General features: G+C 50.8%; 1 long non-coding RNA gene across 1 annotated transcript; it reads left to right on the top strand.

The window, feature by feature from the left end:
* Positions 1–3,236: 3,236 nt before the first annotated feature.
* Positions 3,237–6,472, top strand: LOC147965565 (uncharacterized). The gene is made up of 3 exons (XR_015607509.1): positions 3,237–3,441; positions 4,719–4,790; positions 6,154–6,472. It is a non-coding gene; the product is annotated as an uncharacterized LOC147965565 (long non-coding RNA).
* Positions 6,473–6,790: the final 318 nt, after the last annotated feature.

Here is a 6,790-nt window from a genome sequence, read left to right as displayed (position 1 = left end):
TTTGCGGTACGCCAGACCCTTCCCAATGAACAAGACCCTGTTTCGATCGTACACGGTGGAACAAAAGTCTGTTTCCTCCATTCTGTAGTACGCCAGACCCTTCCCGATGAACAGGGCCCCGTTTCGACCGTATGCGGTCAAACAGAAGGCCCATTTCCTCCGTTCTGCGGTACGCCAAACCTCGTTTCGGTTGTTCCGTCCAAGCCGGTTGGCTCCTAATGAACATGACGTATTCTGTGGCCTCCCGATGAACACGACGCATTCTGTTGCCTCCCCATGAACACGGCGCAGTTTCTCCGTTGCGACCCAGCCGGTTGTCTTCCGATGAACAGGACGCTGTTGTTGCCATCCGTGGCCTCTCCATGTACACGAGCCCTGGCCGTACGTATGCGCGAGTACGCATTCGAGACCCCACCCGTATGTATGTATGTGGCCGTATTTTTTGGCATATGGCTGTATGTACGTGTACTCGGTTTTGGCTAGACTGCCTGAACTGCTACCGCTCCATACTCGGCCACGGTTCATCGTGGCAGACAAACCGCTCGACTAGTATGTACACAGACAACACTATATACGGTTCGACTGGGTGGGTTCCAGCTGTCAGGGAGGATAAGAACGCACTTCCTTGCGTGCGAAGATATAGCTGGTGGGTCCTAGCTGTCACGGGGAAGAATCATTTTTTTGCCCGTAATAAGGATGCACGCGAAGAGAGAAGGGGCCGGCACCGGTGGGCGAGGTGGTGGACGGAAGGGCCGATGAGGGCCGGGGCCGGCGGGGGCAAATGGGGACGGGGCCGGGCATGGTAGCATCGGGGGCGAAGAGAGAAGGGGCCTGCGCCGACGGGCGAGGTGGTGGCCGAAAGGGGGCGATGGGGTCCGGGGCCGGTGGGGGCAAACGGGGACGGGGCCGGGCATGGCGGCATCGGGGGAGAAGATAGAAAGGGTCACGCTGGCGGGCGAGGCAGTGGCCGGAAGGGGGCGACGGGGGCCGAGGACGGCGGCCGGCTGGGGCGACGAGAGGCGGGGAGCAGAGGCGTACGAGAGAGAAGGGAGACAGATCGTGGTGGGGGTGGCTCTCAGGAGGATAAGGGTGGAGAGTGGGTGGTGGGGGGCGTGGGATGGGCCGCATCAGTTTTGCGTTATGGAGATGCATGTGTGGAGCAGATCATGCCATGTCATCGATCCGTGTGATCGATCCGCGTGGTGTGCTTTCTCTTTGCCATCTACTAGCGGACGACAAAGAATTTTTGCCGTCCACCAGCAGACGACAAAGAAACTGGCCATTAGGTTGTCCTCGTAAGCCCGCCACCCATCCTCTTTGCCGTCATCTAGCAGACGACAAAGCCTCTTTGTTGTCCGCTTTCTGGTGCCAGATGGCAAAGCCTTGCTTTGTCGTCCGCTGGCTGACAGCAAAGAGTTGGCGGACGGCAAATCTGCTGATTCCAGTAGTGATTGTTATAGTTTCCTTTTTAGCAAGGTTAGTCGTTCTTCTATGAGGGAATTGTAAGACTTATTCTATAAGTTGTTCCTGATGGATCCTTTGTGTATCCAAAGTTTGACCTTTACTTGATGACCATGCCAATGCTATCGTTAAGCATGTCTATGGTACTCCGATTTTCCATAAAAACATTGGAAGCACAATGCTAAATTCTCCTTATCAATTATCCAAACACCATTGTATGGGTAATGTCATGAAGTTTCTCTCCCCTTACCTAGAGGGTTTTCTACTTTATATCCTGTCATGGATATCATGCTCTACTTGTCTATGGGAAGGATATACCCCGGAATTATGTGTTTAAACACATTTTCCTTTCCATTGTATTGTTTAATCTGATGATCACATTTTCCTTTTCATTGTTTTTTTAACCTTTGTTATGATCTATATGATCTAAGCAGTAATATTTTTCTGCTTATGTAAATACCTTGGTGTACAACCGTGTCAGTATGACCCTGCTGCTTTTGTTGAAGACATTCAGGTAGCCACCTTGGTGTTCAACGAGCAGGAAAATGGTTCTCTTCGTCCCTTTCCCTTGGTACCGATGTTGTTGCCGACATAACTGACAGGCTATCCCCTGACATGCCTTGCTATCACGATAGTGCAAGATGTCAACCCCCTTTCTACTTCTAACACACATGGTGGGCCCATAACCCACAGTTCCACAGGATCAAAACCTAACTCTCATGTACCCCTTGATTAGAGTGTTATTCCTCACGCTTGGCTTCGTAGGTAATTCACGAGCCACCTTCCTACAGATCTATTTTGGTATTTGATGCAATATTATTCCCGTTGCTCTGGGTCCCTTTCATGCTCTTTTTCAGGCATCGAACGACTGTCTACCTGCTTGAAACTTCTTAATGTGCCTTCTTATTTTGCTCTCGATGTTTTTCTTAATTTCAACTTGAGAGATACTTTCTACCATCATTCCTCAACTGTCTACCATATATCAACCTTGTTAGGTCCGTTCTTCCGAAGTTACCCTTTGTTTCTTCGTAACTATGTGATGATCCGGAGGGAAGAATGACAACTTCATTGATGCAACTACTTCCCGAAGAGCAACCAAGACCGAGAAGATTCGTTAGATTTTCATAACCAAATCTTTCCCCATTACTCCACCTCTTAAAATCTCGGGACGAGATTACTTGTAGTGGAGAAGAATTGTAACGCCCGGATAATTAAGCTACAGTGAACCTCTGCTAATGATGCCACATCACCTCGGTTACAGTTGTTAATCTCGCGTTAGTTCCAAAACAAAAACCAAATTCAAATTTAATTAAAGTCAAATAATTTATTTCTTCAAACTATAAAACTAAAATGTTCACAGTACTCCACAATTTCTTCGGATCATTGTCATGATGTAACCAACATTACTTGACTCACAAAATAATCCCTGGTAAATTATAAAGTGGTCCAACAACAACTAAAATGGCCTTTTCGAATTAAACAGTTATTGAAAGCTCTCCAATTTATCCCCAACCTTGTGTCCACCCTTAATGAATGGCCTAGAATTTATGTGTCAAATACCATGATGAAGAAAATTCATTTAGTATTTATAATAGATTGCAAAGCAGTCAAGAAGAAAAGAAAATAAATAAAGAAAACTAAAGAAAAGAAAGAGGATCCCCCTCGACCCAACTGGGCCTTGGCCCAGCAGGCCACCGTGACGCTAGGCCAACCCAGGCCACCCCCTGCCTATACCACCCCACCACGGTAACCCTAACCGATCCCCCTCCCCACTCTCCACACTTCCTCCTGTCTCCCCCTCACCCCACCTGATCTGGATCCCTGGATCGGGGGAGCAGCCCCGACGACCGCGCCTCACCGCCCGGAGCCGCCCCGTCGCCGGACCGTCCTCGTCCTCCTCCCCGCCAGCGCTGCCCCGTCCCCAGCCTCCTCCTAACCGGCCGATTCCGACCCTCGCCGACCCCCTTCGCTTCATCGGGGGTGAGCCCCGCGCCCGCTTCCTCTCCCCTCTGTCCCCGGCTAGCACCACCGCACCGGCTCGCCACGATTCAGCACGCGCGTGCAGCCCTCCCCCTGCGCTCGATCCCGCTGGATGCAGCGCCCGCCTGCGTCTATGCGTCGCTCGTCGCGACCCAGCCAGTGCTCGGCTCGTCCTGGCCGCGCCCGGCCACAACCCGTGCACGCTCGCTTACGCGAGGCCGGGCCGTCGCCGCACTTGCGCCGCCCTGTCCTTCCCTACCCGCTGCCCTGCTCTGTGTTGGCCGTGCTCGCCTCTGCTCGCTCGAGCACGCACGCCTGCAGCCCCCCGCGCACGACCCCGGCCCCTCGTTGAGATATGAGGAGCTCCCCCACCTCCCAGCCTCCGCCCATCTACGTGCTCATGCTCGCCGCTGCCCCTCGCCCCGCTTACCTCTCGTCCACGGCTGCGCATTGGATCCATCACTGTTGCTGTTGCCACCGTCCATGGCCGCTCGTCGGCCGCGCCCTGCTCCTCGGCGTCCGCCCTCACCTAACCTCCACCTTGTGAGCCTCTGGCTCTGGCCGCCGGCGCTGGTGTGTGTCTTGCGTGCCCATCGCCCCCTCGGGCACGCACCCGTTCGGGTGCCCTAACCGTTGCCAAGTGCCCGCTAAGGCCCTGGGGCCACTAACAGTGGGGCCCCACCCTCCTAGAACAAAATTAAAATAAAGGAACAAAATATTAATAAATTAATTAATTAATTAACCTAATCAATCCTATTAAGTAACCTAATTAATACTGTTAATCAAACCTAATAATTTGTCAGTTAAACTGTGTCAATTACAAACAGCCCCACATGCCAGGGTTGACCTATTCAACCTGTGGACCGGCTGACATCGTGATGTTGTCATGCTGGCACAATATTCGCTTTTTCTAATTAATTTAAATCTGATAATTCTGGAATATTATTAAAACTTTGAAAAATAATATAAAATAATCTGTAATTTGGATGAAAATACTTTGAACATGAAAGTTGCTCAGAATGTCGCGGCGGATCAGAATACGCAGCTTGTTCGTCCTCCACACATCCCTGGTATAGAAAACATGCAACAATCCAACTCTGGTTCATCTTTCTGAAAACGTCAAACACCGGGAAAGCTTTCCGGATGTTTTCCCCTTCGCCAGCAGCTCGTAGTACCGCGTTAGATCCCTAGCACCGCGTATTGCCATTATACGCTTTGTGGTGCTTTGATTGCTCTGTTATTTATTGTGTTCCCCCTCTGTTACTTCTTTCCGGTAGACCCCGAGACTGTCGACGACCCACAATTCGACTATGGTGTTGACGACTCGTCCTTCTTGCCAGAGCAACCAGGCAAGCCCCCCTCCCCCTTGATCATCAGATATCGTCTATTCCTTCTCTCTACTGCTTGCATTAGAGTAGTGTAGCATGTTACTACTTTTGGTTAATCCTATTCTGATGCATAGCTTGTCATTGTTGCTATAGTTGTTAATACCTTACCTGTAATCCTAAATGATTAGTATAGGATGCTAGTTTATCATCTGTGGCCCTACATTCTTGTCCGTCTGCCATGCTATACTATCGGGCCATGATCAATTGGGAGGTGATCACGGGTATATACATACATACATACATACATACATATCATATCTAATATTCAGACGGTGACTAAAGTCGGGTCGACTCGTAGGGTACCCGCAAGTGATTCAGAGATGGGGGCTTAAGGGGCAGGTGGTTCCATCCAGGTAGTGATGGGCCTGGGTTCCCGATAGCCCCTTGATGGTTACTTTGTGGCGGAGCGACATGGCAAGTTGTAACCACCTAGGCGAGAGGTGGGCCTGGCCCTGGTCGGCGTCTGCGGTTACTTCAATATAACACGCTTAACGAGATCTTGGTATTTGATCTGAGTCTGTCCACTGGCCTATACGCACTAACCAAATACGCGGGAACAGTTATGGGCACTCGAGGTCGTGGTATCAGCCGAAGCCATCTTGACGTCAGCGATTGAGCGGCACACGCCGGGTTGGACTGGAACGCCTACTCTTGTATAAGGGAGGCTAGGCCTGCTCACCGGCCGCGTTTGCAACGTGCAGGTGTGCAATGGGCGATGGGCATAGACCCCTGCGTGCATAGGATTTAGACCGGCGTGCTGACCTCTCTGTTGTGCCTAGGTAGGGAGGCGACGTGTTGATCTTCCGAGGCCGGGCATGACCCAGGAAAGTGTGTCCGGCCAGAGGGATCGAACGTGTTGGGTTATGTGGTGCACCCCTGCAGGGAAGTTTATCTATTCGAATAGTCGTGTCCCTCGGTAAAAGGATGAACCGGAGTTGTACCTGGACCTTATGACAACTAGAACCGGATACTTAATAAAACACAACCAGACAAGTTCCAGAGACATCCTGGTGATCGCTTTCCCATAGGGCGACGAGGGGAGGATCGCCGGGTAGGATTATGCTAGGCGATGATACTTGGTGAACTTCCATCTACTCTCTTCTACATTCTGCAAGATGGAGGATGCCAGAAGCGTAGTCTTCGATATGACTCTATCCCTCTGTTATTCTGGCATTCTGCAGTTCAGTCCACCGATATTGCCTCTTTAGATATATACCCATGCATATGTAGTGTAGATCCTTGCTTGCGAGTACTTTGGATGAGTACTCATGGTTGCTTTGATCCATTTTCCCCTTCTCCTCTTCTTCCCGGACGTCGTAACCAGATGCTGGAGCCTAGGAGCCAGATGCCACTGTCGACGATGAACCCTACTACACCGAGGGTGCCTACTACTACGTTCAGGCCGCTGACGACCAGGAGTAGTTTAGGAGGATCCCAGGCAGGAGGCCTGCGCCTCTTTCGATATGTATCCCAGTTTGTGCTAGCCATCTTATGGCAACTTGTTTAACTTATATCTGTACTCAGATATTGTTGCTTCCGCTGACTCATTTATGTTTGAGCACTTGTATTCGAGCCCTCGAGGCCCCTGGCTTGTAATATGATGCTTGTATGACTTATTTTACTTTTAGAGTTGTGTTGTGATATCTTCCCGTGAGTCCTTGATCTTGATGGTACACGTTTGCGTGCATGGTTAGTGTACGATTGAATCGGGGGCGTCACACATTTCCCGCCACTCCTCTCATCTATTTTCCACCTCTTCTCCCATCGGTTTCCCGCTACCAGTGTCAGTGCTCATTGAAGGCTAGGCGGCGACACACTAACCATCGCACACAGTTTCTAAAAGAACAAATGTGCGTGATAGGAGGGAGTAGATCCCATTGGGTGACCTGCGTGAAATGCCTCAAAGGCAAGGAGGCAATTCCTATCAGCAAGGTGCCGCTTCCCATCCGCTAGCCTAGTCG

This window comes from Triticum urartu, chromosome 6A (assembly GCF_056163025.1).
Source record: "Triticum urartu cultivar PI428250 chromosome 6A, HENAU_Tu73, whole genome shotgun sequence".
Lineage (NCBI taxonomy): Eukaryota > Viridiplantae > Streptophyta > Magnoliopsida > Poales > Poaceae > Triticum > Triticum urartu.
The sequence above is the reverse complement of the archived record's forward strand: the minus strand, read 5'-3'. Positions and strand labels throughout refer to the sequence as shown.